The sequence below is a fragment of the Macaca fascicularis genome, chromosome X, assembly GCF_037993035.2.
Source record: "Macaca fascicularis isolate 582-1 chromosome X, T2T-MFA8v1.1".
NCBI lineage: Eukaryota > Metazoa > Chordata > Mammalia > Primates > Cercopithecidae > Macaca > Macaca fascicularis.
In genome coordinates, this window is record NC_088395.1 from 80,435,159 (window position 1) to 80,441,655 (window position 6,497).

General features: G+C 44.5%; 1 pseudogene; it reads right to left on the reverse strand.

Annotated features, from left to right (window-relative positions):
• Window positions 1-221: 221 nt before the first annotated feature.
• On the reverse strand, window positions 222-1,745 carry LOC102119739 (dual specificity mitogen-activated protein kinase kinase 4 pseudogene; annotated as a pseudogene).
• Between the last annotated feature and the right edge of the window lie 4,752 nt (window positions 1,746-6,497).

The window sequence follows — 6,497 nt, forward strand, 5'->3', positions numbered from 1 at the left end:
CTTTGAATGCAACATGGTTTTTGGTAAAGATAAATTCATTCTAATTTAACATGATATTTCAAACAGGAAATTTGGCTGAGCATATTGATCCCCAAACATCAACTGTAACTGTAAAGCAACGAAATATCACATAAGTAAAGCTATTGCACTTGGTGAAGAAAGTAAATTCCTCCTTTGTCTCCCAGCTCCAAAAGGCAATGTGTCTCATTGGCTGTGCAAGCTCTTCTCACTCAAGCATGAGTCTCTATGTTCAGATATAGTACATCCATCACTGTGTCTTTCCAGGATTTCGAAGTCTGATAAAACACCATTCCAGTAGCTGCATCTCCAGGTTTGGAGTCTAGAAATGAATTTAAGATGTGATCTAATCACAGTCAACAACTTGACGGTACTGACTTCTACATTTCATGAATATGTTCATCACAAAAGAGCAGGATGAGGTCTCTCTGACCAGCACTAACACTGTGTGATCAGTCAGGTATTACAAGGCTGCACGTTCTAGGTGACAGGAATATACAGACATGATGGAAATGAACACCAATGTTATTGCACATGGTGTCTGGGCGAGCAATAAAAACACTGTGATATGGGATGAAAATTCTTTACCTTTTGCTTCCTCTCAGCCCTTTTTTCTAGAGTCTAATGTAGCAGCGATATCAATCAACATACAAGGGAAAGCTGGGAGTAGCTGACATTTGATCCAGGATTTAACAAACATAGCATGCGACCTCAACAGTACGTTCTTCATACATCAAAATAAAAAGATGTTTCAGAAGCTCTTTATACTTTGACCTTTTGGATTCATCCTTCGTAAGGCACAAGTTGACAAACTTGATAAAACTGGGGAGAATTCCCTTTCCTTAGAATTACTCAGCTGCGGAGGATCTCCTTTCATGACTTGTGTTAGTTGATCAAATACACTATTCCACTTTGGATAAGGAAATCGGCCCGTGGCCAACTCATACAATGTGATCTCCAAACTCCAGACATCACAGCGGACATCATATGTTTGTCACGATGCACTTGGGTCTATTCTTTCAGGTGCCATGTATGGCCTACAGCTAGCATCTTTTGTCTTGGCAATAGAGTCCACAACCTGTCTGCTGATGCTGGTCACAGAGTCTAATATTTTCACTTCTGTCCAGAAGAATATTGGAAGGTTTGATATCCCTGTGAATAATTTTCAAGTTCTCTTTTAAGTGGTTTAGTGCTTTCACAGTTGCTAAAGTAATTTTGCCTAAAATTTCTTCTGTAATAACATCGTCTAATACACTATATACATATTTGTAAAACTTATCAAATGAGGTAGACATGAGTTCCATACAGATCAAACAGTCACCCTCTCTGAAGAGTGCACCATAAAACTGAACAATATAAGGGCAATCACTACTCCGAATTACTTCATCCAAATCCATAAGAAGTTGTTTTTGTTCTTTTTCATCCACTGTTGACCAGATTTTTTAACTGCCATTATTTGTCCACTTGGTTTGTGGACCATTTTGTTGACAGAACCATAAGCTCCTCGTCCAATTTCTCCAAGGTTTTTCAAGTCCTCTGCAGTGAAATCCCAATGTTGTTCAGCAGAGACCTTCAGTTTTCCTGATAACTCAAAGCTGTGTGATCTCGGTCTCTCTACGTGTGGGTTTTGAATTCCTGTAGGATTGGGATTCAGAGTAAACTTTGCTGTAGATATGAAAGGTGGATTTGCAAAATTCAACTTCAGTGCTTTGCATTTACCCTGCATGCTGCTGACAGCTGGGTGGCCTGGCGCCAGGGATCCTACGGGGCTGGGGTGCCGCTGCAGCTGTTGCCCCTGGTACAAGAAATTTCTAAGCAGGAAAGCATTCAAGATGTAGCCTGGTTGCTTATAACAACATGTTATCAGATATAGGAGCAAATGAATGACTTGAAGTTAGTGCTTATATTTAAAAGGAAAGCAGAGCATAAGTTCAGAAAATGTGCATATTAGCCCTGCGGTAAAGAAAGAATCCAAGCAGGCTTTAGAGCAATCACTTGCTAGAGAGATTAGCATTACTAAAAAGGAGCCAAGTGCTAATATCCAAGACAATGAGTTTAAAAAAAAAAAAAAAGACTAGGAGGCATTTCAGAAGTCTTTGGGACAGCCCAGAGGTCTACCAGGAAATAATGGTTTCGGGGACCAAGTCCTGGGTTCTGCTATCCTACTCAGCCTCAGGAAACTGCTCTTCATATCCTGGCTGCTCTGGCTCCAGCCTTGACTCAAAGGGGTCCAGGACACTGCTTCAGAGGGCACAAGCTGTAAATCAGCAGCTTCCATGTGGTGTTAAGCCTGTGGGCACAAAGAATGCAAGAGTAAAGGAGCCTCGGCAACTTCCACCTAAAATTTCAAAGGTTGTATGAGAAAGAATGGATGTCCAGGCAGAAACCAGGCTTTGGAAGTCCACTCCTCACACCAGTGTGCCCTGGATGCAGGACGTCGAGTCAAATGAGATTATTTTGGAGCTTTAAGATTCAATGAATATCCTGTTGGGTTTAAGACTTGTGTCGGGCCTATTAGCCCTTTCTTTTGACTGAATTCTCTCTCTCTTTTGGAATGGGGACGTTTACCCAATGCCAGTACCACCATTATATCTTGGGAGTAAATAACTTGATTTTGATTCTACAGGTTCATAGATGGAAGGAACTCGACTTGAGTCTGAGATGAGGCTTTGGAATTTGGACTTGAGAACTTTTGTGTTGGGGCTGAAACAAGTTAAGACTTTGGGGGACAACTGAGAAGGGATTATTGTCAGGCCTCTGAGCCCAAGCTAAGCCATCATATCCCCTATAACCTGCACGTATATATCCAGATGGCCTAAAGTAATTGAAGAATAACAGAAGAAGTGAAAATGGCTTGTTCCTACCTTAACTGATGACATTACCTTGTGAAATTCCTTCTCCTGGCTCATCCTGGCTCAAAACCTCCCCCACTGAGCACCTTGTGACCCCCACACCTGCCCACCAGAGAACAACTCCCTTTGACTGTAATTATCCTTTACCTACCCAAATCTTATAAAATGGCCCCATCCCTACCTATCTCCCTTGGCTGACTCTCTTTTCGGATTCAGCCCGCCTGCACCCAGGTGAAATAAACAGCCTTGTTGCTCACACAGAGCCTGTTTGATGGTCCCTTCACATGGATGCGAGTGAAATTTGGTGCCGTGACTCAGGTCGGGGGACCTCCCTTGGGAGATCAATCCCCTGTCCTCCTGCTCTTTGCTCCATGATAAAGATCCACCTACGACCTCAGGTCCTCAGACCAACCAGCTCAAGGAACATCTTACCAATTTTAAATCGGGTAAGCAACCTGTTTTCACTCTCTTCTCCAACCTCTCTCACTATCCCTCAACCGCTTTCTCTTTTCAATCTTGGCACCACACTTCAATCTCTCCCTTCTCTTAATTTCAGTTCCTTTCCTTTTCTGGTAGAGACAGGAGACGAGTTTAATCCATGAACCCAAAACTCCAGCGCCAGTCATGGACTCAAGAAGACAGTCTTCCCTTCGTGTTTAATCATGCGGGGATGTCTGCTTGATTATTCACCCACGTTTCAGAGGTGTCTGACCACGCGGGAATGCCTAGCTTGATCCTTCACCCTTAGTGGAAAGCACTGCTTTTCTGGGGGGCAAGCACCCCACCACCCCTTCTCTCTGTGTCTCTACCCATTTTCCACTTTCCTGGGGAACAAGAACACCCCACCCCTTCTCTCTGTGTCTCTACCCTCTTTTCTCTCCACTTTCCAGGGGGGCAAGCATCCCCACCCCTTCTCTCCATGTCTCTACCCTCTCTTTTCTCTGGACTTGCCTCCTTCATTATAGGCAACATTCCACCCTCCATTCCTCCTTCTCCCTTAGCCTGTGTCCTCAAGAACTTAAAACCTCTTCCACTCACACCTGACCTAAAACCTAAATGCCTTATTTTCTTCTGCAATGCTGCTTAACTACAATACAAACTCAATAATGGCTCTACATGGCCAGAAAATGGCACTTTTGATTTCTCCATCCCACAAGACCTAAATAATTCTTGTCATAAAATGGGCAAACGGTCTGAGGTGCCTGACGTCCAGGCATTCTTTTACACATCGGTCCCTACCTAGTCTCTGTTCCCAATGTAACTCATCCCAAATCTTCCTTCTTTCCCTCCCGCCTGTCCCCTCAGTCCCAACCACAAGCATCGCTGAATCTTTCCAATCTTCCTTTTTTATGGACCCATGTGACCTCTCCCCTCCTCCCCAGGCTGCTCCTCGCCAGGCTGAGCTAGGTCCCAATTCTTCCTCAGCCTCAGCCTCCGCTCCCCCACCCTATAATCGTTTTATCACCTCCCCTCCTCACACCTGGTCCAGCTTACAGTTTCATTCCGTGACTAGCCGTCCCCCACTTGCCCAGAAATTTCCTCTTTAAAAGGTGGCTGGAGTTAAAGGCATAGTCAAGGTTAATGCTCCTTTTTCTTTATCTGACCTCTTCCAAATCAGTTAGCATTTAGGCTCTTTTTCATCAAATATGAAAAACCCAGCCCAGTTCATGGCCCATTTGGCAGCAACCCTTAGACTCTTTACAGCCCTAGACCCTGAAGGGTCAGAAGGCCATCTCATTTAAATATGCATTTTATCACCCAGTCAGCTCCTGACATTAGAATAAAGCTCCAAAAATTAAATTCCAGCCTTCAAACCCCACAACAGGACTTAATTAACCTCGCCTTCAAGGTGTACAATAATAGAGGCAGCCAAGTAGCAATGTTTTTCTGAGTTGCAATTCCTTGCCTCCACTGTGAGACAAACCCCAGCCATATCTCCAGCACACAAGAACTCCAAACGCCTGAACCGCAGCTGCCAGGGGTTCCTCCAGGACCTCCTCCCCCAGGAGCTTGCTACAAATGCTGGAAATCTGGCCACTGGGTCAAGGAATGCCCACAGCCTGGGATTCCTCCTAAGCCATGTCCCATCTGTGTGGGATCCCACTGAAAATTGGACTGTTCAACTCACCTGGCAGCCACTCCCAGAGCCCCTGGAACTCTGGCCCAAGGCTCTCTGACTGACTCCTTGCCAGATCTTCTCAGTTTAGCAGCTGAAGACTGATGCTTCCCGATCACCTCAGAAGCCACTTAGACCATTGCAGACGCCGAGCTTCGGGTAACTCTCACAGTGAAGGGTAAGTCCGTTCCCTTCTTAATCAATACGGAGCCTACCCAGTCCACATTATCTTCTTTTCAAGGGCCTGTTTCCCTTTCCTCCATAACTGTTGTGGATATTGACAGCCAGGTTTCTAAACCTCTTAAAACTCCCCAATTCTGGTGCCAACTTGGACCATATTCTTTTATGCACTCCTTTTTAGTTATCCCCACCTGCCCAGTTTCCTTATTAGGCCAAAACATTTTAACTAAATTATCTGCTTCCCTGACTATTCCTAGGCTACAGCCACACCTCATTGCTGCCCTTTTTCCCAGTTCAGAGCCTCCTTCGCATCCTCCCCTTGTATCTCTCCACCTTAACCCAAAAATATGGTACACCTCTACTCCCTCCCTGGCAACCAATCACATGCCCATTACTGTCCCATTAAAACCTAATCACCCTTACCCCACTCAATGCCAGTAACCCACCCAAAGCATGCTTTAAAAGGATTAAAGCCTGTTATCACTCTCCTGTTACAGCATGGCCTTTTAAAGCCTATAAACTCTCCTTACAATTCCCTCATTTTACCTGTCCTAAAACCAGACAAGTCTTACAAGTTAGTTCAGGATCTGTGTTTTATCAACCAAATTGTTTTGCCTATCCACCCCATAATGCCAAACCCATATACTCTCCTATCCTCAATGCCTCCCTCCACAATCTGTTATTCTGTTCTGGATCTCAAACATGCTTTCTTTGCTATTCCTTTGTACCATTCATCCCAGCCTCTCTTCGCTTTCAGTTAGACTGACCCTGACACTCATCAGGCTCAGCAAATTACCTGAGCTGTACTGCCTCAAGGTTTCACAGACAGCTCCCATTACTTCAGTCCAGCCCAAATTTCTTCCTCATCCTTTACCTATCTCAACATAATTCTTCATAAAAACACACATGCTCTCCCTGCTGATCATGTCCAACTAATCTCCCAAACCCCAATCCCTTCTACAAAACAACTCCTTTCCTTCCTAAGCATGGTTAATGCAGTCAGAATTCTTACACAAGAGCTGGGACCATGCCCTGTATAGCCCTTCTGTCCAAACAACTTGACCTTACTGTGTTAGCCTAGCCCTCATGTCTGCATGCAGCAGCTGCCACTGCCTTAATACTTTAGAGGCCCTCAAAATCACAAACTATGTTCAAGTCACTCTGTATAGTTCTCATAACTTCCAAAATCTATTTTCTTCCTCCCACCTTATGCATATACTTTCTGCTCCCTGGCTCCTTCAGCTATACTCACTCTTTATTGAGTCTCCCACAATTACCATTGTTCCTGGCCCAGACTTCAATTTGGCCTCCCACATTATTCCTGATACCAC